Source organism: Chiloscyllium punctatum, chromosome 32, assembly GCF_047496795.1.
Source record: "Chiloscyllium punctatum isolate Juve2018m chromosome 32, sChiPun1.3, whole genome shotgun sequence".
Taxonomy (NCBI): domain Eukaryota; kingdom Metazoa; phylum Chordata; class Chondrichthyes; order Orectolobiformes; family Hemiscylliidae; genus Chiloscyllium; species Chiloscyllium punctatum.
In genome coordinates this window covers 36733619-36759316 of record NC_092770.1, presented here as the reverse complement: position 1 = coordinate 36759316, position 25698 = coordinate 36733619, and the positions used below count along the sequence as shown (strand labels likewise).

General features: G+C 39.1%; 1 protein-coding gene across 6 annotated transcripts in view; it reads right to left on the bottom strand.

Annotated features, from left to right (window-relative positions):
• immp2l (inner mitochondrial membrane peptidase subunit 2) overlaps window positions 1-25698 on the bottom strand; it is a 531344-nt gene that overhangs the window by 46153 nt on the left and 459493 nt on the right. The window lies entirely within an intron of this gene.

Genomic DNA, 25698 nt, shown 5'->3' with positions numbered 1-25698 from the left:
GCACAATTAGCCACAGCAGTCCATAGAATCCCTACATTCAGCCCAGCCCTCACTCAAAAGAGCATCCTACCCAGACTCACCTCCCTGCCATATCCTTATATAAAATTCACCTAACCTGAGCATCTTTGCACTGTGGGAGGAAACCGAAGCACCCAGAGGAAACCCACGCAGACACGCGTGGAGTTGAAGCCCGGTCCCTCGTGCTGTGAGGCAGCAGTGCTAACCACTGAGCCACTATGCTGCCATGACTTTTCTTTCAGCATCTTCTCTCTCTTTGAAATGGAAGTTCTGACTAATTATCTACAGCTCATAATTTTTTTGCCAAACTTAGAGAGGCTACTATATCATGTGACATGGAAAATATTCCAAGTCATCTTCCAAAAAAAGCATTGAGACAATTTTAATCAGCACTTTGAAGTATTTTTCTCACCTGCTGTGGTGACTTTCATGCCTTAAAATTTCTTATCAGTTAATGTATTTTGTGTCTGGAAGTAAACCATCAAAGTCAATGGCTTCTGTTTACACTGGAGGAACATCTATTGAATTCCAATGTCTCTCATGTCTGAGAATGTCATGTTTTGTCTCCTAGTGAGACAAGGGAAATGGTTGAATTCACAAGGAGTTCACGTCAACTAAGAGTCCATTTAAAAATGCAACCTTTAAAATAAGATTTTCAAGATCTATAATACCGTCATGCATACACTGTTACAACACTGAGAAGGCAAATACCAGTCAATCTAAAATGCTGAAAATGTACCACTGTCTCGTCTACAACAGGTATATCTGCAGAACTGCAAGATCGTGTAGTTTTTTAAAATCTCCTTCTAGTTTTTGAGTGTTCCAATTTAGAAAGCCAACAGCAAAGCTTTAGTTTTAAATAAGGTTATAAGTGAGTTCATTAAACAAGTCTTGCTTAAAGTTACTAGATAAAAGATTGATAATTATTATTATTTAAGATACAAAGATTATTGGTAGAAATAGATAAAAAAAAATTTAAAGATGACAATCAAATCAGTTTGTTATCATTACAGGCATGTTATTTGTTTGAAAATTTCTCTTTCTGACAAAACATTTTGGAAGCTTGAAGTTAGGATTCAGCAGTGGCAATGAAGTTGAATAGTTGGAAGTATTGCCCACAGGTGAACTGAGCAGAAGAGTGATAGAGTCATACAGCATAGAAACAGACCCTTTGGTTTATACCGACCAGACATCCCAATCAGACCTAGTCCCATTTGCCAGCATTTGGCTCATACCCTTATAAGCCCTTCCTATTCATATAAATATCTTGATGCCTTTTAAATGTTGCAATTATACCTGCCACCACCTCTTCCTCTGGCAGCTTATTCCATACATGTACCACCCTCTTCATGAAACTATTACCCCTCAGGTCCTTTCTAAATCTTTTCCCTCTCACCTTAAACCTATGCCCTCTAGTTTCCGACACCCCAACCCTAGGAAAAACACTTTAGATGTTCAACCTATCTATGCCCCTCATGATTTTATAAACCTCTATAAGCTCACCCACCAGCCTCCGATGCTTCAGGGGAAAAAGGCCCCAGCCTATTCAGCCTCTCCCTATAACTGAAATGTTCCAGTCCCAGCAACATCCTTGTAAATCTTCTCTACACCCTTTCAAGGGTGACCAGAATTGTACGCAGTATGACCAGAATTGTACGCAGTATTTTAAAAGTAGCTCACACATGTCCTGTACAGCCACAACATGACATCCCAACTCCTATACTCATTGCTCGAAGCAATGTCGGCAAGTGTGGCAAATGCCTTCTCTGTCCACCTGCGACTCTAACACTTCCTCATTTCACCATGGTACCTTCCAATTGTAGAAAGTTTAACACTTGCCCATTCATCTACTGCCTCCATACTGTCCAAGGCTCCAAACACACTTTCAACGTGAGGCAGCATTTTACCAGTACTTCTTTCAATATAGAGTCAAAAAGTGTGATGCTGGAAAAGTACAGCTGGTCAGGCAGCATTCAAAGAACAGGAGAGTCGACGCTTCGAGCATAAGTTCTTCATTAGGAATGAAGTTAATGCTCTAAACGCTGACTCTCCTGCTCCTCGGATGCTGCCTGACCAGCTGTGCTTTTCTAGCACCACACCTTTTGACTCGGGTCTCCAGCATATGCAGTCCTCACTTTCTGTTTTTGTCAATATAGCCCACTGCATTCACGTCTAACAAAATGGTCTCCTTTACTTTGGCAAGACAAATACAGACTGGATGACTACTTTGCAGAACACCCCTATTCTGCCCATAGGAATGACCCTGACTTCCCAGTTGCTTGCTGTTTGAATAAATCACCTTGCTCTCATGCTAACATTTCTGTCCTGGGCCTGTTGCAATCTTTCAATGCAGCACAATGAGAGCTTGAGGAGCAGCACCTTATTTTCTGCATAGGCACTCAATAGCCTCAACATATCAGAATTTAATTCAATAACTTCAGAAACTGACCACATGATATTTGTCTACTTTTTTTTACAGTTTCCCTTCCCAAATCACTCTCAGCCATGTCATGTTTGTGTCTTGTTTACTTTGTACGTAGTACTGAGGACCACTTCACACTCTTTCACACCTGAATTTACATCCATTTTCCATCTCTTTTTTTCTTTCAATGCTACTAAGGACACCTTTGTTTTTTGCACTGTATCTCTCCACCATCTGCCCTCTGGCTCCTCCTCTGCCTCTGTCAAAAGCATAAATATGAATCTATTTTTCAACACCTTTCAATTCTGAAGTAAGAGTCAAAATGTTAACTTTGTTCCTCTCCCCACAGATGTTGCCAGATTTGCTGAGTTTTTCCAGCATTCTCTGTGTTTGTTTCTGGGAGGGAGTGCAGGCTCCTTTTATTTCCATGGCAATGCAATTTGTGGCCCTTGGCATCCTTGTTCAGTACAGCAATCATTGACTGGTTTGCCCTTTTCTCCTTTGCCTGTTAAGAATCCTCTTTCTGATGATGTCTTACCAGAATTCTTCTTGGTGTTCTGTTTCCAATGATGTTTGTTAGCTTGTCTTATCCAGATCAAAACTTAAGGTAGCTGCTACGTTAACTTTGACAAATCATGCATTCATTCTGAAGAAAGGCCACAGGACCTGAAACACTAACTCTGCTTTGTCTCCATAGATGTTATTGAGCTTTCCTAGCAATTTGTGTTTTTGTTTCTGATTTCCAGCATCTGCAGCTCTTTGGGGTATTTTTTCCCCATTTTAGGCACTTGGTGAGGTAGGTAAAATAAAAGCTGGATGTACAATTGAGAAGCCACTTTCAATGAGTTTTTGTTTGCGTTTCCCTTTGTGGAAATAAACACGATCTTCACATGAGTCTGGTATGTCTGTCTGTAATAAGCTTGGAGCTGTCTAGGAGCTTGACAACATTATAGTTGGAAGGTCCAGTGACTTCTGGCAATTATTTTTCAAGGTCTCGTTTCTTTATTTCAAGGCAGATTAGCTTTTCAAAGAATTTATCTATTCATTCATGAGATGTGGCAATTGCAGGCTAGATCAGCATTTATTGCTCAGAGGGCAGTTAAAAGACAATCACATTGCTACGGATCTGGAGTCACATGTAGGCCAGACCAGGGAAGGATGACAATTTCCTTCCCTAAAGGATATTAGTGAACCAAATGGGCTTTTCCAATAGTCAACAACAGCTTCATGATTGTCATTAGACTCTTAATTCTAGATTTTTATTGAAGTTAAATCCTACCATCTGCCCTGGTCGGATTTGAATCCAGGTCCCTAGAATGTTCCCTGGTTCTGTGGATTAATAGTCCAGCAATAATAGCACTAGGTTATTGTCTCCCCCAATATTACAAGAATATCACAACTAGCTCATTCATGACAATGACAATAGGAATTCAGAGCTGAAAACAAAATATACTGCAGTATTAAACTGTCAGAATCTACTCTAATATAAATACACAGAGCTGAAAACATATTGGTGCACATTATTGGGCATTTGACCCCAACTTTTCCAGCTCAAAGCTAGGCTTCAGGTCTCACACTCACAAGCAGCTTGACCTCTTGGGGATTTGAATTTTATAATCATCTGCAACACAGTTGATGGCCCTCAATTAAGTCATAGGAGCAGGATAAAAGTTAGCTGATTGTGGCCATCAGTAATGTTGTGAGCCTGGGAGAGGAATCTTTAAGGAACGTTTAAAATGTATGTCAGTAATTTTCTTGCCATGGCTGAATTTTAGACCAGGCAAAATTAAACTGAGCAGGCTGGGCACTACTCCTTGTACTCCCATTTTTCCAGGGAGTTTTACATAGACTTCTGGGTCATCTTATATAGTTATGTATTTTGTTTTAATCTTTGGGTTGAAAGCCTTTCAGATGTTGGGCTTGAAAATTGGAAGGTGTTGTGCTGATTTTACAACTACAGAACTGGCAAATTAATTTGTACTCTGTCTTCTTTCCATTGTTTTAACAAATCTGTTGATTGAATCTAAGTATATCAACATAATCAATGAATATTATTTGCCATTTAAATTATTAGTATTAAATTGCTAGACAATAAATCTGTTTTTTTATTGTGTCGATATGCCCTCCACTGTCAGTATAAAAGACTGTGTGGGTACTATACCAAATTACACTGATATAATTAGTTCAACAGATGGAAATCATTGTCAGAGCTATTAAAAATTGTCTTGGGATTGGTGACTCAATACCTTAATTGTAAATGTTTAAATACCTTCTGTAGGTATACATTTAGCTAAAAAAAAAGATTCAAGAGACCTTGGCTCAGATCTTCCCTTAGGAAAAACTCACAGGAAAATCTGAACTGCGTATATTTCTGCCTCCTGAAATGATGCAAGTATGACTTTGCTTACGATTTTTGCCTTTTCACACAGTGATCCATTTACAGTGAATTTTGCAAACCACGATGGACTGTGTGGAGAGTGTGAGAACTGAAGCCGGCAGATTAGAATGCCTGCCTCAGTTCTTCATAATAGCAGCCAAATTCATGTTATTTATGAAAATCCTCCAAACGTTATTGCAAAAATAGTTCACAGAAACCACCCCCCCATCTCATGCCCATATCACTCCATCCCTACCGCCCTTAGATCACCCATACCACTTCCTTTACGCAGCCACATACCCTCCATATTCATTCACTCAGTACATACCTTAGAAAATATGCAGCAGTGATGACAGTTATCTTAAAATCATTGTTAGAAGTTTAATGTTTTTTCCCAATCCAATAAAACCATTGATTCAAACCCAGTATCACTGATCTTGGAAAGAAAACAAAATCTACTCCAGTGAAAAACATGATAAACTTTTAAGTTCCTATTAAATTTATAAATAAACAAGAAATGCTTCAAAGACATATTTTGTTATTCCAGCATCTTAAATGTGTCAATCATTTTAGGATCAATAGGCCACCTGCTAAGCTGGAACAAGCAGTAACCAGGTTAACCATTCATTATGGCTACAGCTTCCACCACCAAAACCTCCAGCTAAGTTGCCTGAAATGGACAGAATCATTCAAAAACAAAAGCCAAGTATCCCATATATGTTCCTATCAATCTTATCAGCCTGCACTGCTACCTTCAGGGTTCTGTAGATATGCCCATCAAGGTCCTTTCAGGGTTTTACCATTCATAATGTGATTCTTTGTCATGTTAGCCCTCCCCACTTACACTTTCCTGGTTGAATTCCATTTGCTATTGATCTGCCCACCTGACTAGTCCATTGAAATCTTCTTGCAATTTACAGCTATCTTCCTCATTCTTTATCACCTTACTAATTTTTGCATCATCCATGAACTTCTTGATCATTTCAAAATTATTACTGTACAAGAAAGTCCCGCCTGGGAAACTGATAAAGAAATTTAAAGCTCATGGGATCCAGGGTGACTTGGCAAATTGGATCCACAATTGGTTTAGTGGCAGGAGAAAAAAGCTGTTTGTGTGACTGGTGACCAGGGGCATTCCACAGTGATTAGTGCTAGGTCCCCATTGTTTGTGATATTCATAAATAATGCAGATTAGAATGTGGAGACGATTATAAATACAGTTCCAGGTGACATAACGAAGGGCCGGGTCGTTGGCAGTGAGGCAGGCCATAGGTTACAGATGGTCACAGATGGTCAGATCATTGGCAAATGGAATTTAACCCTGATAAATGTGAGGTGATAGGCCGGGTGAAGTAGCAAGACAAGGGAGCTCTCAATGAATGGCAAGATACTAGGAAGCTCACAGGAATAGAAGGACCTTAGAGGTGTTTGTCTACAGATCCCTGAGGGTGGCTGGGAAGGCTAATAGGATAATTAAGAAGGCATGGGGGTGCTTGCCTTTACCAGTCCAGGCATATTTAGAAGAGCTGGGATGTTATGTCGCAGCTGTACAACACTTTGGTTAGGCCACAACTGGAGTACTGTGAACAATTCTAACCACCATCTTGTAGGAAGTTTGTGATTGCACTGGTGGGGATGCAGACAAGTTTTACCAGGATGTTGTCTGGATTGAAGCATTTCATTCATGAAGAGAAGCTGGATAAAATCAGATTGTTTTCATGATGGAGATGCATAAGATTGTAAGGGGTATGGCCAGGGTAGATAGAAAGCAGCTGTTCCCCAGGGGGTACGCTTTTGAAAAGTATGGGAGGAGGTTTAGAGAGGATAATATAAGGACAATATTTTTCCACGGGGTGGGCGGGGGGGGGGGGGAGGTGCAGTTCTGGAATGCGATGTCTGGGAGGGTAGTTGAGACAGGAAAGCTCACATTCTTTATGAAGTACGTGGATGTTCATAACATTCATGGCTATGGCCCGAGTGCAGGAAAGTGGGATTAGTGAGGGTTAGAGTGTATTTTTTGGTAGTATAGTCTCGATAGTCCAAAAGTCTTAGGTTACAGGGAAATGTAGGTGTGTTGGTTAGTTGGGCAGATCAGTTACAGACAGAATTTAACCCTGATAAATGTGAGGTGATGCACTTTGAAAGAAGCAACAAGAGCTGTACTCAATGAATGGCAGGAAACTAGGAAGCTCAAAGGAACATAGCAATCTTGGGGTATATATCCATACCACACACAACAAAGACCCCAGCACTGAGGCCTGGGAAACTGGAAATGCAATTCCAGTTACAGAAACTACCATCACCCTCAGCTTCCTGTTTCTCAGCCAACATGTCACTTTGCCTTGGGTCGCATGGTCTTCACTCAGTAGTCATGAACTCTCCAAGAAGATGCAGTTTAGAGAGCTTCCAAAACTCACATCAGCAGATGAAACATGCATGAGGAAATGTAGCTTACTGGTGGTCCTTACAATGGTGACCCAATCCCATGTAAGGGGCATATGGACCCAAGACTTACCTGTCCTGAGAAAGGGTCACATAAAAGTCATTATTTGGAGATGCCGGTGTTGAACAAAGTTAAAAATCACACAACACCAGGTTATAGTCCAACAGGTTTAATTGGAAGCACACTAGCTTTCGGAGTGACGCTCCTTCATCAGGTGATTGTCACCTGATGTACAATCATTTAATGAAGGAGCGTCGCTCCGAAAGCTAGTGTGCTTCCAATTAAACCTGTTGGACTATAACCTGGTGTTGTGTGATTTTTCACATAAAAGTGGTATGGTATTGGGAATACTGAGGAAAATAGTTTTCTTTCATTAAGTTCAGCCTTTTTTGACCCAATTCGCATCCCAAATGAAAGACAAAAGTCCAGATGCTCTATGAATAACTTTGCAAACAATCGCCAATATTTAGTCAGTTTTCTCAGCATAAGTTCATGCACTGGCAAAAGTAAGTGGAATTAGTTTCAAATAGGTAGATAAAATCAGTCTCCATTATACCCATTTTTAGGCAAAGATTTTCATTGAATGTGCCAGTTCCTGGAGAAATTTAATGTGCCTGATTTTCTCTAGATGTGTATTGGCTGCCAATTTTAGAAGATAGTGATTTCTCATTGTCTTCGGCACAAGCCTAACAAGAGGAAATAATTCTGTTACTACGCCAATGACAGTCAGCACCCAATATTAAAAACAAATGCTAATTGCAGCAGATAAGGTGAAACTTGCATCAGACAACTATTCCAGGTTTACTACCATCTAACTACAGATGCTTAAACAACCTTTCGAGACACATAAAGAAAGTCAATTAAAGATTTTATTTACTTACTTTTCCGAATTCTCCTAACTCTATTGGTACACTGCAGATCTCAGCTGGCCCGGTCTTCATCCCCACCTATTGCCTAACACCACATGCTAACTTGTGGTTTGACTCAAGGCTTTTGCCCGAAACGTCGATTTCGAAGCTCCTTGGATGCTGCCTGAACTGCTGTGCTCTTCCAGCACCACTAATCCAGAATCAACATGGAACTGGATAACTTGTCCAGGCTTCAGTCAGGAAGTGGAATTGAGGAACATGCAACCTACTGCTTTTATGCAGTTCAGGCACAAGGCACTGCTTAGGGCTGTGTTTTCAGGCACATACGCTACTTCCTTTCTGCCTATTTGTGCCACAGAAAATCCAAATTTCTAGATTTTATGCTCAGAAAAACAACCTGTTAAACTGTGACACTGTGTCCAAATGTAATCTAAAAGACTGTTAGTCAATGAATATTTGTGGTAATATAGAAATTGAACGGGACTGAGGCATGTTCACAGAAATGATAGCATACACAGGGCACCTCACACCTTTAATGCATTATCTGGGCTGACATGGCACCTATTGTTAAAGTTCTCTTGAGAAACCAACATGGTCATTTGAAAAGATGAGAGACTTAACAAACAATCCAGGTCTTTTTCAATATATAATTTCAGATACATCACACTGTAAACTTCTGCTATAAATTCTACATCTTACGATCCTGTACTCCACTAACACCTGAAGGAGCAGCTCTCCGAAAACTTGTGCTTCCAAATAAACCTGGTGGACTATAACCTGGTGTTGTGTGATTTTTAACAGTGGACACAGCAATATAGTATGTGTCAAAATATGGCGGTTCTGCAGCAGACTTTTAACTGCATTTACAAAGTGGCTGTGCTACTCTTCACTTTTTGATGATGACTAAAACGGGAGCTCAAAATGGATGCTTTGATGCATTTCCACCATAGTGAGGAAGTGAATAGTGCTTTTGGGAAAGCAAATCTTAGCAGGACTTATACACTTAATGGTAAGGTTCTAGGGAGTGTTGCTGAACAAAGAGACCTTGGAGTGCCGGTTCATAGCTCCTTGAAAGTGGAGTTGCAAGTAGATAGGATATTGGTAGATACCAAAGAAGGCGTTTGGTATGCTTTCCTTTATTGGTCAGAGTATTGAGTACAGGAGTTGGGAGGTCATGTTGTAGCTGTACAGAACATTGGTTAGGCCACTGTTACAATATTGCGTGCAATTCTGGTCTCCTTCCTATCGGAAAGATGTGAAACTTGAAAGGGTTCAGAAAAGATTTACAAGGATGTTGCCAGGGTTGGAGGATCTGAGCTACAGGGAGAGGCTGAACAGGCTGGGGCTGTTTTCCCTGGAATGTCGGAGGCTGAGGGGTGACCTTATACAAGTTTACAAAATTACGAGGGGCATGGATAGGATAAATAGACAAAGTCTTTTCCCTGGGGTTGGGGAATCCAGAATTGGAGGGCATAGGTTTAGGGTGAGAGGGGAAAGATATAAAAGAGGCCTAAGGGGTAACTTTTTCACACAGAGGGTGGTACGTGTATGGAATGAGCTGCCAGAGGGTGTGGTGGAGGCTGGTACAATTGCAACATTTAAGAGGCATTTGGATGGGTGTATGAATAGGAAGGGTTTGGAGGGATATGGGCCGGGTGCTGGTAGGTGGGACTAGATTGGGTTGGGATATCTGGTTGACATGGACGGGTTGGACTGAAGGGTCTGTTTCCATGCTGTACACCTCTATGACTCTAAGTGCATCCAAGTCTACTCTGCCATTTGTCTAAATCCTAAACAAACTATACTGTTTTTGTTTCTTCTTTCATGGGTTTTATGTGTTTCTGGGAAGGATGCACACTTCTCAGCATCTAAGAAACTGAGAACTATGGAAGATAACTGTGATGAGGGTACACCAATGTTGATCATCCTTGTTTTTAAGAGTTTAAACTTGGAAGATGGATGACAAAAAATGGCTCATGTTGTACTGATGCTGTAGTTTTAGATAAATGAAATATTCTATTATATAGTTCACCAATTTAGATGGTACACATGACAGATTTTGAAGTAATTGAAGATCACAGCTGTCAGTATAGTTAGAAGGCTCTTCTGAGTACTGCTGTTCCCATTTAATTAGTTTAAGTTACTAATGGAAGCAGGAGGCCCAAATGAAAGAATTTGTTTACACAATTATGCAATTAAATTGTCAATTATCATCATGGCTTTCTGTGGATTTAAAAAAACATAAAAATGTCAAAAATGGAACAGATGTACAATATTTCGTCATAAACAAGGGAATAATAAATCAAGTCTGCATGATCCTGAAATTCATTGTCTTTGTTAATTTTAACAAAATGAAAAATGAGTGGTATTTCATCTCTTGCTTCTCCCACTTACTTTTTGTTAGAATTGGCAATAATAGATATTTCAGCTCTTGTAATACTACCTATCACTCAAAGGAAAACTATCGGTTAATGTACTTCATGTCTCAGCTGTTCTTTCCAAAGATTGCACTTTCAAATTTTTAGCTAAAAATGACTTGGCAGAGCTACAGTGATACTTGAATATAGCCTGTTATTTGACAAAGCTGAGAAATAATGTATAGGATTCTGGAATGAACAAGTGTGACTTTAGAGATGATGAATATCTGAAATAGGAAGCCAAGGCTCGCTGGAATTTTCTCGAAATTTATACTTTGCAAACACCAATCATTGTGATAAAAATTGCTGCCATATTGTAATGCTTAACTCTGTACAAACCTCATTACTAGGACAAATAGTCTCCATGGTTGATCACCTAACTTCCAATTATAAGTTCAACAAACTGAAGGACAGATACTTCTCAGAAGTGCTACTTTGTTCAACTTAAATGCTAAGAAAAAGGTCCAAGGAAATCTGGAACAAAATGCAAGTTTTGTTTTCTTTGCTCTTTTATGGGATTTGGGTATCACTGGTAAGACCATGGCTTGTTGCCCATCTCTAATTGACCTTGACACAAGCAGCTTGCTAGTCCATGTTAGAAGGTTATAAAATATAAACCGAATTGCTGTGGATCTGGCTGTAGGCCAGATTTCATTCCCTACACAGTATGAGTGAGCCTGATTTTTTTTTTAAACGAGTATCATCATTGATTAAATTAGTTTTATAATTCAAGAGTTTTATTAATCAAATTTAAATTCCAAGAACAGAGCAATTTGAACCCATATCCCCAAAACATTAGCTTGGGCCTCCAGATTACTGCTCTAGTGACAAGACCACAATATCTTCACTTCTCTGAAAAAACAGTATTTGTGGAAGATAGCGTCATGTCTTCAGTTCTCTATTCGAAGGGTAGTCTGACTCACAGCACCACAATCTCCATCACAGGCAAAAGCAGACTCTAAATCTATGCCACCCAGAAGAGGGATTAAAACCCTTACTATTGGTGCCATTCTGATCCTTGCCAGCAATTTAACCAACTCAGTCAGTCAACCTAATCCATGCCTTCCCCACTCCCAATTTGTTTCATTACATGGCTGACCAAGAATCTCTCCTGCTCTTACTATTTACCAATGGCATATGTTGGAAAAATGTGTGGCAGCATTATCAATACAACCACTATGCAAATCAAGTCATGGAGTAAGACTTGAATCTGGATCTTCTGGTTCAAAGGCAGGGACCTCACCACTGCACACAGCATCTCCATGGCATGACAACCAGAAAGAATTTCCCATTGGAGGCAGAGAAATTGAAATGAGATGAGGACAATCTTGCAAAGTTGTGCTCTGAACTTCACAAGCCTCGGAATGAATGAATGTTTACTAACAAATCACCTGAAGCTCATGTAAAACAAATCAAGGTTTCCTTGCTTGTCAATGCCAATAATATGCCTAATAAACATGAAGTTTTGAATACCCCTGGCAAATTGTCTAATGAGAACTGGCAGTTCCCAGATTTCTCCATAGCAGCATTTTGAAATTAGTTCAATGCTGATTAGTTTGATCAGAGATTCTACTCATGATATGGCACGCTTTACTCTTGTCATCCAGTATCCTCTGATACCAGCTAGATTTTTGCTCTAGAACTCATGCACCCAGATTGCTTGAAAACATTGACAAAGCAGAGACACTGGGAATAGATTAAAAATTGGTGCCTGATCCCTCCAAATGCTAGATATATAACAATGCTAGTGTGCATTAACAATTTGAAGATGAAGGTGCAGAATTTGGCTTTAGAGTGTCAATTAACAGCAGAAGCATGGTAATGAAACATACACAGACAACCACAGTCTTATAGGAGAGCTCGAATTAAGCAGAATTTAGCTAAACATCTGCAAATAACAAATGGATATTAGCATACTAAACAAAGGGACAGAGAGGACGTGAAGGGAGACTGGATGGTTAAACTCAGGCATTCCAGCAGCATAAACAATAACACAAGATAATTTAATCAAGAAATAGAGAGGGACACTGTCACACAGCCAGATGATTCCAAACAACATTGATTCGCCTCCATAAACCTTTCACATAAAATAAACACACATTCTATTCTGTCTCTGGAAAAACAATACCAAGTATCTGGAATGCTGCTACCAAAATTTAATTGTACAGTTATAGAACTATCAGCCCACTGGAGGCCATTGTGCTGTGGCTGTTCATTACACCTGATAAGAAAACCTATATAAACTGTGGTCATCTTGAACCTTGGTGCAGAAACACCTGGATTGCTCAGCATTGGCTCTGTGCATGCATGCATAATCAAATCATTTGAACATTGCATCCAGACGATATGAGTGTTGAGATTTTATATGAGTATCTGTTCAGACATTTCAAAGATGACTGGTCATGTGATAATTGAAGTGGTCAATGGAAAAGGCAACCAAGCAAGGACTTACTTGCTGCAAGGGCTCCCGTCTTGACATTCAAGTATTAGAATTTAGCTGATATGAGAGTTTGTTTTTGTCATCTGCATTGATACATCTACAGTATTTGATATATATCTATATATCATTACTATATATTTTTCTTTAACATGACTCTGCAGATAGCATGATAGTTATATATTTTTTCCTCAATGGAGACTGATAGGATTGATAAAGAACATAGAATCTCATCTATAAATTATAGACACCACAATTTTATATTATGTCCCTTTCTATTGTGGTTTCTATATTAAAAAGGTGAGTTTTCAAACATGAGTACTCATTATATAGAAACTCTATTCACTAGTCTTCTGCTCATAGTGTTTTCAAGTTTTAATGCTGATTTGATTTTGCCATTTTGGTCCTTCTTCCAGTCATTCTTCCTACTGCTGTGACTCATGGAGTTTGATCTCTATCTGATTCTGAAAGGAACTGAAGACTTACTTGTAGCCACCAAGGTTTTACATGGTTATTACTCCATAAGCAAATTTCCATGACCTGAAATTTTGCTGAAATGTTATGATATAATACAACAAACTCAATGAACCTTCATTGTGTGTGATGTAAATTTGTTGGGACCTGTCTGTCTTCCACTGCCTCAATTTCACTCACAGTCTCCATTAATTTTCCAATTAGATTCTCACAAGTGGAAATAAAACCATTCTCAACAACATTTACAAATGCAAAGATACCATGCTCAGTAAGGTATGAACACTGCAAAAGCACAAAGATGAATGCACTATGAACTATGGTCGTATCTCTGCAATGGTTCAGTCAGTTTAGCATTTTCATCTCTAAGTCAGAAGGTTCTGGACTCAAGTCTCATTCCACTGAAGACAAAAATCTAAGCTAACACTGCTGTTGGTTGATATGAGTATTGGACTGTCAAAAGTGCCCTTTTTTGGTTGAGGTGCCATACTGAAGCTCTGAAAGATCCAATAACACTATTTCAAAGAAAGGGAGGTAACCATCTCTAGCATTCTAGCCAATTTTCATCTCAATCAAACCTAAAGCAGACTGTCTGGTCATCATTCCATTGCTCATGTCAGAGTTCTTATGTTGCACAAATTGCTGTTGTATTTCTTACACTGTAACAACATCTGAACTTGAAAAATGCCTAGTTGCCCACTTGGAGCATTCTGAGGTTGTGAAAGGCACTGTACAAATGTTAGTCATTCTTACTCATTGAAATTGAAAAAGCATTGTGACCTAACCAATAAATGTTTTAGGTTATACTGCCATAGCAATTATGACATAAAGGCAAACATCATGATCATCATTACTGAAGAGCAAGGACATGGCGGCATTAGAAAATACGACCACTTTTGCAGAAGTGTTATTTCACTATCACACCATTGGAACCAAGAAAGGATAATTTGATCCCAGATAAAAAAACTGCACTCATTGTCAACTTGTTGCATTAAGTCAGTTATATGCCATTTGCAGCAACCTTTGTTCCTGAAAAATATTGTACAGTGTCATTAAACTTTCTTATATGGAACTATGATGGATGATTGTAGTTAGGACAGCAAGAGAATAAACTGGAATCAATCATTTAGATGAAGATTCAGTTAATGTTTCAGGACTGCACCTCTTCTGCTGACCAAGGAATGCTGTATGTCAGGGTCTCGCAGGTAACTCATAGGAATATTGGAATTAGGGATAGGAATAGGTCATTCAGTCCTTTGAGCCTGGATCCTGTGTTCAATAATCCTGCTTTATGGGGAAAAGGGTCATTTGTCCTGTCCAATCCAGCCACTGGAAACAGCAAGATGGTGGGAATGCCGTAAGTCCTCAAATTACCCTGCCCCAGATCCACTGGTAAATTGGGAAGTGGTAAAACCAAACCTATCAGTACCAAAATCCAAGAACACTACTAGAATGCAATGAGGATATGTGAAATTTCTGTTACACACATCGGAAAAAAATCACTTTAAAATACAGGAATATATGATTCACCAAATATTTAATTGGAACCTTTTGTGTTTGAAGGGAGATAGGAGGAGTTTATTTAGTATAGGCTTAGATTTTAATGGTAGAAAATATTCTTTTTAGTATATTGTAAAAACACAGAATCCCTTCAGTGTGGAAGCAGACCATTTAACCCATCAATTCCATACCAACCCTCTGAACAGGATCCAACCCAGACCCACCTTATCCCTGTAACTCTGTATTTCCCAAAGCCAATCCACCTAACCTGCACATCTTTGGACGGTAGGAGATAACCGGAGCACATGGATGAAACCACTCAGACATGGGGAGAATGTGCAAACTCCACACAGACAGTCGCCTGAGGTTAAAATCGAACCCAGGTCTCTGGCGCTGTGAGGCAGCAGTGAGCCACTGCGCTGCCCCATTTATGTATTTCCCAAAGCTACACTATGTCCTCCAAGCTGTAGAATTACAACATTTATAACTTTAACTTGTAGAATGGTAATATAGTAATTAATTTATACATATAAATTAGGTTTAATTAGCCCAATTCTTTACTAAATCATTACAATGACATAATAATTATATACTCCCAAGTTTTATAAAGAATGTTTCGCTTGTACTTATAGAATCAATTCTATTTTTAATGCAGCTGAGTTGCAAACATGAATTAAGTATAATTAATGGAATTAACTTATGTCACTATCCCACACTCACCCAATTAATTTTTTTGAGTTATGCGCTAAAGTCTATGCTTCTCATAATCTTTGTATGCAAATTGGTAGTTTTAACATAAATCACCGATCTATTATCCCCAATAGTAAAATGGTTATGATTGATTTCATAACAATGTGGCAAGAAGCCAGTTTCTTCCCTGTTCCAACATACTTTACTATGATGCACAGAGAAAGTAGGAATTTCAACTATTTTATTACAGTTTTGGTCAAATTCTTCCAGCTGCAGACGGCACTAGATTTAATTGATCCAGCATAACACAGAATAAAACAAAAATTCCATTGAGCAGCACTGTCCAGTCTAATATAACATGAGTTACTGGCTATGATCACAACAGAACTACAACTGCAGTTGGAGATCTTGGAAAAAATGAGCAAACACATCACAAATAAAAAGATCATCTGCCTCCTTCAGATAAAGGTTCAGAGACCTCGTTATATTGGGAAAATAGTGCTTTTTCATCATTGTACTGCCCTGATATGCAATGTATTTCATTAATTTTAAGTGAAACAGTCATATCAGTTGAAGTTTCTTGCAAGTCTTATAATGTTTAAGCCAAAGCGTTTTTATGTTTTGTTTTACTGCAAATTTTATGAATAATGTATATTTTTGGAAAACAATGAGTATGATAATAAACAAAATTAAAGATGTTGACGCTATCGGTAAATACTTGTAAAGAGTAATAGAACAATGTTTTGGATGTAATCCTTCTTGAGAATGAAGAATTCTTTGTGAAATATTTTTCCTCTTTTAACCTGCAGTGCATTTCTAGAATTTTCTGTTTGTTTCAGTTTTACAGCTGAACACAGGGTAGGTTTTCCCCTTTTCATAGATGCTGGAGCAGTTGTGACAAGAATGCTTAAGTAGTGGCAAAATTCGAATGGAATTCCATTACCAATGTGCTCTTCCTTCTCTTTGAAACCTCCCCAATTTCTAGGTGCAGAAATCACATATCCCCACCAAGGGTTTGAGGTGACACAAATGGATAGAATTTTGTTTATTTTCGTAAGACTACCAGAATTTATTGTGCTGACAATGGTTGCATTAAATCTGCTTAGCAACACATTAAAAGAACTGTTAGCTCCATCCTGCTCTTATGTTCTGCTCTGATTGGAATGGATGCAGATTGTAACAGCATTTGCCTCAGCAACAGCGGGATTTAAATGTTATTTTCATAACTAGGAAACTTGTGTGCTTAGGTGTAACTGTCACTGCTGAGAGATATATTAAACAGTCAAAACACATCGAGACATATTGTGAGTTTCAAGCCAATTAAGCAAATTGTGCAGCTTAAGCAGATTTTATAATCTTCATGCTTTTCTATGCTCAAAACATTATTTTCTAATATACAGCACCCAGGTGAGTTGCTTTTCTTGTAGTTCATCCATGTCACTACACTCATCCAATCTTAGTTTTGTCTGAAGTGTTTTACTTCAGTTTAATCTGGCTTTTGTCAATAAAACAAAGAACTGTGGATGCTGAAGATCTGAAATGGAAACAGAAATTGCTGGAGAAACTCAGCCAGTCTGATAGCAGCTGAGGAGAGAAAATCCTAAATTTATTTTCTCTCCACAGATGCTGCCAAACTTGCTGAGTTTCTCCAGCAATGTATGTTTGCTAGTCTGACTTCTGGTTGTAAAAGAAAGTTGCATGTAATATATGTTTGTAAACAGAACTAACATATGTTAGGCTAACTGATTGCCACAAAAGTCATGTTTTTACCAGTATTATGTCTAAACACTAACTTGAGCTATACATTTATTCTGTTTACATTTCTTAAACTTTCCTAAACTTTCTTTTTGTCTCCCTTCTTCATGCCCCTCTCTTTATTCCTCTTTCTGTCTTCATATTTGTTTGGCTCTAATTTACCCTAATTTCTTATGCTTTTTGCTCTACTTCTTACTCTATCATTTTTTTTCATTAAACAAGGAGATACAAAATCAACGTAAGGTCCAACGTGCAACAATCAACATCACTGCCCCACTATCAGATCAACATTCCAGCAATTGTCATGGAAATATAGTGTTTGTCAATGATGAGCAACCCAATTTAAGAATTCTCTACCAAATCTGCAACCACAGCAATTTCTGGCTGAATGTTTTGGAGCAGCCCGTCCTTCAGAACTGGTTCTGATAAAACATTTTTCTTTCTACAGACACTGACCATTTTCTGTTTACACTTCAGATTTCAAGTATCTTTTTTCTGAGTTTGTTCCTCACGTGGAAGCGGAATACTCATTTAGTGGAGCAAAGAAAGGCAGTCTTGCTCCAAAGACTGATAAATAGAATATCTGGCTATTTCCTACTTTTGCAACTTCTTCATTCGATATTTCAAAGTTCATGGCTCCTGTGAGGGATAAAAACAGCCTTTTCTGCTTGATTCCCCTTGGTGACTGTGAGACAGCAAGCCAGTGGTATAATTACAGATCATTTTCAACCCAGGGATAGCATGGGATCAAAATGATTGACATTGATTGGAGCAACATGACATAATACCTAACGACCTCATAAGTAAGGTGAAGAATGCGCAGGAAGAAAACAAGACTGTTAATTCCTGATATCAATTTGATGCCAACCTCCTTCTACCCTGGCATCTGAAATGCCTCTGAAGAAAGAGCAAAAATTAAGCAATTCATTTAAAAATTAAATGTTCTGATATTTTCTTGGTTAAATTTACACAGCTTGTTGGAAGGGGAGGTTAAATTGTCTAAGGGACATGTAAGAACCATGATCCTTATTAGAGAAAATCAACAAACACTGTCTACAAATCATTTCAGATTCAAAGGACAGGAGTCTACATATCTCTAATTTTACTGGAAAATCTAACCACTGTTACAAAATAGCCATTTTAAAATAAACCAGTTTTGATAATTGTATTAATGTTTGTCTTCATATTAGAATTGTTGAAACCAATTACCCTATGTTTGTAAAAATAATAATGTGCAATCTAATTATTGCAGATATTTTCTAATCAACCTGTTCAGAGATGTTATTACACACCTCTGCAGCAGATGGGACTTGAACTCAGGCATCTTGGCCGAGAGGTAGATCATACAAATATGCACCCTGTGTTTAATTGCAATTAATGAAATGGCTGACACGTGTCCAATCTTAATTAGTCAGTGATCAGATTTTGCTATCATATTCAAAATTCAGTCAGAGCATGTATCACTAGGATGTAATTAATGTAACAAGGTTATTTTTGGAAGTTCATTGCAGTCAATCTATGGGGACTGATAAAAAAAAATCCACAAAGGAAAGTCAATGAAAGCACGTAAACTGGTTAACAGAAATCTCATTCCACAGTAAATCGTCCATTCCCTGTCCCATCTCAAAACCTCAGAGTGAAATCTTATAGGCACCTGAATGACATGGGCTATGTTGAGCTTCTGGGGCAATCTGGGGAGGCAGGTCTTAATGCTGGGAGCAACTTGTTACATTTTACATGCCTCTGTTGAGCAGTAAGGCAAGTTCCTCACTTAGTAGTGGTGAGTTACCAGTTTGGATGGATTATAGTTCATTAACAGTATGTCTCAACTCGCTAATATTTAGCTTATCAACCATGGCGAACAAGCTAGATGCTGAGAATTCTTGACAGAGCAGGTACTTGGCAACTTCAGCTCTCCACTTGCTGTGAGAAACCTGCATGTTGTTCATGGCAAAACAACATCTCAGGCATGCTCCATGGACACTAGCCTCATACACCCTTCATTCATGGACAGCAGCATATAACATTTGCCAATCCCTCACCATCCATATAGTACCTCTTGGATCTGCACGGATCAGTATTTTGGTGCATACTGGCAATTAGATAGGTTAGATTAGATTACTTACAGTGTGGAACCAGGCCCTTCGGCCCAATTAGTCCACACCGACCCTCCGAAGAGCAACCCACCCAGATCCATTCCCCTTTACCTAACACTACGGGCAATTTAGCATGGCCAATTCACCTAACCTGCACATTTTTGAACTGTGGGAGGAAACCGGAGCACCCGGAGGAAACGCATGGAGACACGGGGAGAATCTGCAAACTCCACACAGACAGTTGCCTGAGGCGGGAATTGAACCCAGACCTCTGGCAGTGTGAGGCAGCAGTGCTAACCACTGTGCCACCGTGCCGCCCGATTAGCATTGAAAGGGGGCTTCGTGTGCAGGGACAGTCACCCAGTTCATGGATCGGACCAGGCTGAATCTCAGGACTGCTTGCATCCCTTCCCGCTATGCTGTGTCTTGCCTGTCAGTGTGTTGGCCCTTCAGCCAGAGCTATCAAACTGCCATAATAATGTGCTCTTTTATGCAGACACATAGACATACTTCTGCCACTAATCAGTATTGACCCTATGCTTTAACCAGATTGGCCAATTCAAGTTAGCTATCTCTACTATTATGCCCGCATAATTCCCTCCATTTAATTTTTAAAAATCTCAGACCCTCTATCTGAGAGAACAATTTAATCATAATGTGGTCACTGCTACTTAGGAAATTATTAATTCTATCTCATTGCACAATACCAGGTCCAGTATAGCTTGTCCTCTGGTCAGCTCCAGAATATGCTATTACAGAAAGCTAACCTGAAAATTTCTATGAACTCCTCATCTGGGCTACCTTTGCCTGTTTGACTTTTCCAATCTTTATGTAGATTAAAATCCTCTATGTTTATCACTGTATTTTTCTGACAAGTCTCATTATTCTTTATTTATGCTCTACCCTACCCTATGTGGTGACTGTTAGGAAACACCACCTGTTCACCACACCCAAAAGGCTTTATTATTAATCATTTTGACTTAAAATGTGTCTACATCTGAGTTAGGTCATCCCTCTTGACTGTGCTATAACCACCAATAACTAAAGGAACAATTGTTCCACCTTTTCCTTGATTCCTACCATAACTATATATCCTGTAACCTTCAGATTCCAAGTCCTATTCCAAGTTATGTTGCAGCCATGTTTCTTTAATAGCTACCAGATCGTATTTCTTAATTTGTATTTGGTCTGTTCGTTCATCTGCATTGCTTCAAATGTCATGTACATTTAGATGCACAGCCTTTAGCTTTATCCTTTTATTCTCCATCAATTCCCCCAGATTGGATCTTTTGCTTTCATTATTTATTTTGAAATAGTCTCTTCTTCCCTAGTTATGTATCAGAAAAACATTGGTCCCATCATTGTTCCTAAACTTCCTGTACAAATGTAGGAGATGCAAACATGTGGTCTTTATTACTATTTCTAATGATGTTAACAATCACACACACCAGGTTATAGTCCAACAGGTTTTACAAGCTTTTGGAAAGTACAAGCTTTTGGAGCGCTGCTCCTTCATCAGGTAGCTAGTGGAGTAGGATCATGTGACACAGAATTATAGCAAAAGATCAGTATCATACAACTGATATGATATATTGAACGAACCTAGATTGCTGTTAAGTCTTTCATCTTTTAGAATGGGTTGTCGGTTTCGATTCATTAATATTTAAATCCCAGAATTTATTTCAAGTCACAATCCCAAGATAACATAAGGTTTTATAATAAAAGGTGACATCTCAGCTCAGACAATCCAGTAAAGGTGTGAGGCTAGAGTCTGTATGTATTCCAACCACTTTGCCATGGTTCAGTAAATAATCATCTTTGACAGGCCTTTGGGAAGAACACTGAAGAAGATGATTTTATTAAATATATTGAAGTGAATACATAATAGTGAAGGCTCAATAAACCACGTCAGCCACTAGTCAATAATGTTAACTGCTGCCCATATACTAAAATAGAAACAGTACATGCTGGGAGGCACCTCCACATCATAGTGAATGGAATGGAAGCACATCATTCTGAAATGTTAACTCCATTTATTTCTCCATAGATGTTGCTCTAACAGCCAAGTATTCTCAGCATCTACTGTTTCTATTTTAAAAATCACACACCAGGCTATAATCCAACAAGTTTATTTGGAAGTACTAGCTTTCAGACTGCTGCTCCTTCAGGTAACCTGATGAAAGAGGAGTGCTCCGAAAGCGAGTGCTTCCAAATAAACCTGTTGGGACTATAATCTGGTGTTGTGTGATTTTTAACCTTGTCCACCCAGTCCAACACTGGCACCTCCATCATCTCTATTTTAGTATATGGGTGGCAGTTAGCATTATTGACTAGTGACTGATGTGGTTTCATTGAGCATTCACTGTTATATATATTCACTTTGATATATTTAGTATAATCATCTTCTTTAGTGTTCTACCTAAAGGCTTGTCAAAGGTGATTATTTATTGAACCAAGGCAAAGTGCTATGATTCTTACTCCAGGTAGCATGAGGATGTAGGATTTGACTCCACTTCAGCTGAAAACGAGATCAAAATTAAGCTGTTGGCTCTAACTTGATTTACACATGTAGTTAATATTAGTGCACACCTTCTTTGTATGGTGTGCACTAACAAAGGCCTTTAGATTTTTCCTGCTGTGGTATCTAGAATTGTCTACAATACTTCATCTGAGGCCTAATGAATGATTTGTAAAGTCCTAACATTGTTTCTATCATATCCCTCCATTTATAATCCCAAGTACCCAGTAGAGTTTGACCACCTTATCAACTTGACATGCTATAGACTTCTTGGAAAGATGAGGAGATGCTTAGTTTCAATAATGGAGAGTTGCTAAGCTCTGAAAAAGTGATGGATGTCAATTCCATAATAATTTTAAAAGCAAGTTGAACAAGTATATAATGATGAGCAACTTGCAGGGCTGCTTGAAGGTACATAATAACGTACAATAATGTATAGCTTTCCAAGAGTCAGCACAGGTATGATGGGTCAAATGGTCTCATTCTGTAATTTATTTTACAGCAATTGTATCCAACGTGAAGCACTCACAAATACTAATTTAACTATTTTCCTACTTAAATCATTGCAGTTTTATTTGATAAGGATGAAGTAAGTTCTGGTGGCCCAGTTAGAGGAAGGATATTATTAAGCTGGAGAGGGGTCAGAAGAGATTAACTAGGATGTTGGCGGGTCGGAAGGTTTGAGTTATAAAGGAAGAATCGGTTAATATTTTTTTCACTGCAGCTTAGGAGGTTGAGAGGCGACCTGATAGAAGCTTATAAAATAGTGAGGGATATAGATAGAGCCAGTGGTAGCTGTCTTCCCTATTTTGGGGCATTTCAAAACTAGTGGGCACATTTTTATGTTGAGTGGAGAGAGATTTTAAAAAGACATGAGAGGCAAATTTTTTACACAGAGGGTGGTTCGTGCGTAGAATTAATTTACTGAGAATGTAGGTACAATTACAATGTTTAAAAGACATTTGGATAGGTACATGAATAGGAAAGACTGAGAGGGATATGGGTCAGGAGCAGGCAGGTGGGACTAGTTTAGTTTGGGATTACATTTGGCATGGACTGGTTGGACTGAACAGTCTGTATCAGTGCTCTATTACTCTATGACTCCATAAATTCAGATGTTTTCTACTTACTGTTGCATTTTTATCTTGTATGATTTGTTAATCTCATGCAACCTTAATAATGGATTTCTGTGGTGAGTCTACAAAGCTACATTTTTTGAAAATACTGAAGTAAACATAAAAAGTTATGGCCCATTTTAAAATGTTCTTCTTTCAGATTACATTGTGGCATATACCATTCCCAATTGAGTGGGCTGGTGACTCAATAGCTCCTTCCTTTTGTTATTGCTGCTTTAGAGCCAGTTTCTATACTTGTCCTCCATTCTCTTCCTCCCAGCCTGTGGGGAGTACTCTGTCACAACTGTTCCTGCCTGTGGTCTGGCTGATACAGACTGTTTCTTGCTATGAATTAGAGTGAGAAAACTGTTTCCTTTCATTCTGTCAAGAAAAACTGCAATTTTACAACAAACAGTAGTACTGTGATTTTAGGCATATTTTGGAATTGGTGTTATTCAACAGCCAAAACCTGATTTTATGTCAGAAACATGCTAAGGTTGTTGACCCAAATTTTCTGCTGGCAAGATGATCATTTCTGCACTGAAAATGGGAGCTGTGCATCTGATCACCTGTTGAATCCTTGTCGTAGCAGACTCTGAAGGAAATGTCAGGAAATTGAAGTACAACGTGGGAAACTATGAGGTCATGCATTTTGGTGGGAAAAATAGAGGCATGGACTATATTCTAAATGGGGAGAAAATTCAGAAGTCTGAAGTGCAAAGAGACTTTGGCATTCTAGCCTAGGATTCTCTCAAGGTAAACCTGCAGGTTGAGTCAGTAGTTAGGAAGGCAAATGCAATTATGGCACTTATTTTGAGAGAACTTGAATTTAAAAGCAGGGATGTACTTCTGGGGCTCTACAATGCTCTGGTCAGACCATCTTTGGACTGTTGTGCACAGTTTAGGGTCCCATATCTCATGAACTGGCCCTGGAATGTGTTCAGAGGAGGTTCATGAGAATCGCCCCAGGAATGAAATGCTTAACATATGAGGAATGTTTGAGGGTTCTGGGTTTATACTCAATGGAGTTTAGAAGAATGGTGGGGGTGGGAGATTCTAATTTAAACATACAGAATACTGAATGGCCGAGAGAGACTAGATGTTATTTCCATTGGTAGGAGAGACTAGGACCTGAGAGCACAGCCTTAGAATAAAGGGGAGACCTTTTAGAAAGGAGATAAGAAGAAACTTATTCAGCCAGAAAGTGGTGAATCTATGGAAGTCATTGCCACAGAAGACTGTGGGGACCAGGTCATTAAGTATATTTAAGACTGAGATAGATAGGCTTTTCAGTATCAAGGGTTACAGGGAAAAAGCAGGACAATAGACGCGACAGGCTGAACGGCCTAATTTCGGTTCTTATATCTTACGGTCATATGGAAATTTAAGATTTCCCTTGGCAATTCTTCTACATTGAAGGTATCTATTTGAATTGAGAACTTGGAAGGTCTCGCTGCAGTTAAGTAAGTAGTTACTCAGGGAAACTTATTCAAGCCGAACTCCTGAGTAACTATTCAATTGCCCCCCACATTACCACCAGCTCCCAAAGACGCTAAGCAGTCTAATTTGTACAATTGACCCTTCAGGCCAGTGCCTGGTTTTTCCTAACACTGGGAAAATGGAAGGTGTGGCAGTGGCTGCCAGTGAGGACATAGTTTGGGATATTATCTCTTAGATGGAATGTTGACCAAAAGGAAGTCAGCAGTATCAGGCAGAATGCTGTTTGAACACTCATCTTTCACTTCGGGACCCTCCAACCCCAAGGCATCAATGTGGATTTCACCAGTTTCTCATTTCCTCTCCACCCACCTTATCCCAGATTCAACCTTCCAACTCGGCACCGCCCTCATGACCTGTCCATCTTCCTTCCCACCTATCTGCTCCACCCTCCCCTCAACATTACCCCCACCTCCATCTACCTATCGCACTCTCAGCTACATTTCCCCCACCCCACTCCCCTCCCATTTATCTCACCAACCCCTGGCTCACACCCTTATTCCTAAAGAAGGGTTTTGGCCTGAAACGTCGACTCTCCTGCTCCTTGGATGCTGCCTGACCTGCTGTGCTTTTCCAGCACTACAGTGTTGACTCTAATCTCCAGCATCTGCAGTTCTCACTTTCACCTAGCAGTGTCAGGCAGTAATGAACCATTCGACAGCACCATTTAAAGTAGGACAGGGAGTTCTTCCTAATTAACTGCCAATGTTTTATCCTAAACCAACATATCTTAAATAACTAGGTGTTTATCTCAATACATTTGCATTGTTTCAAGAGTTTTGGAAGCTGCAATGGAAACAATGCTGGCTGAAAACAAAGAATGTTTGCACCTGTGTAACCATGCTTCAGGATAAAGGAAGCACAAATTAACTTTATCATCTGATTAAATGTCAACCTGAATTCAAACTGGAAACTGCCTACCTGACCAACCTTCTTAATGTTGTTGAAGAAGTGACTTCACAAGTGAACTATTGTAAGCACAATGATGTGCAGTGTCTAAACCTTTAGAGAACTGTTGCAATTTTCCACACAAACAATTTTTTTTTCTCCACTCATGGGATATGGACATTACT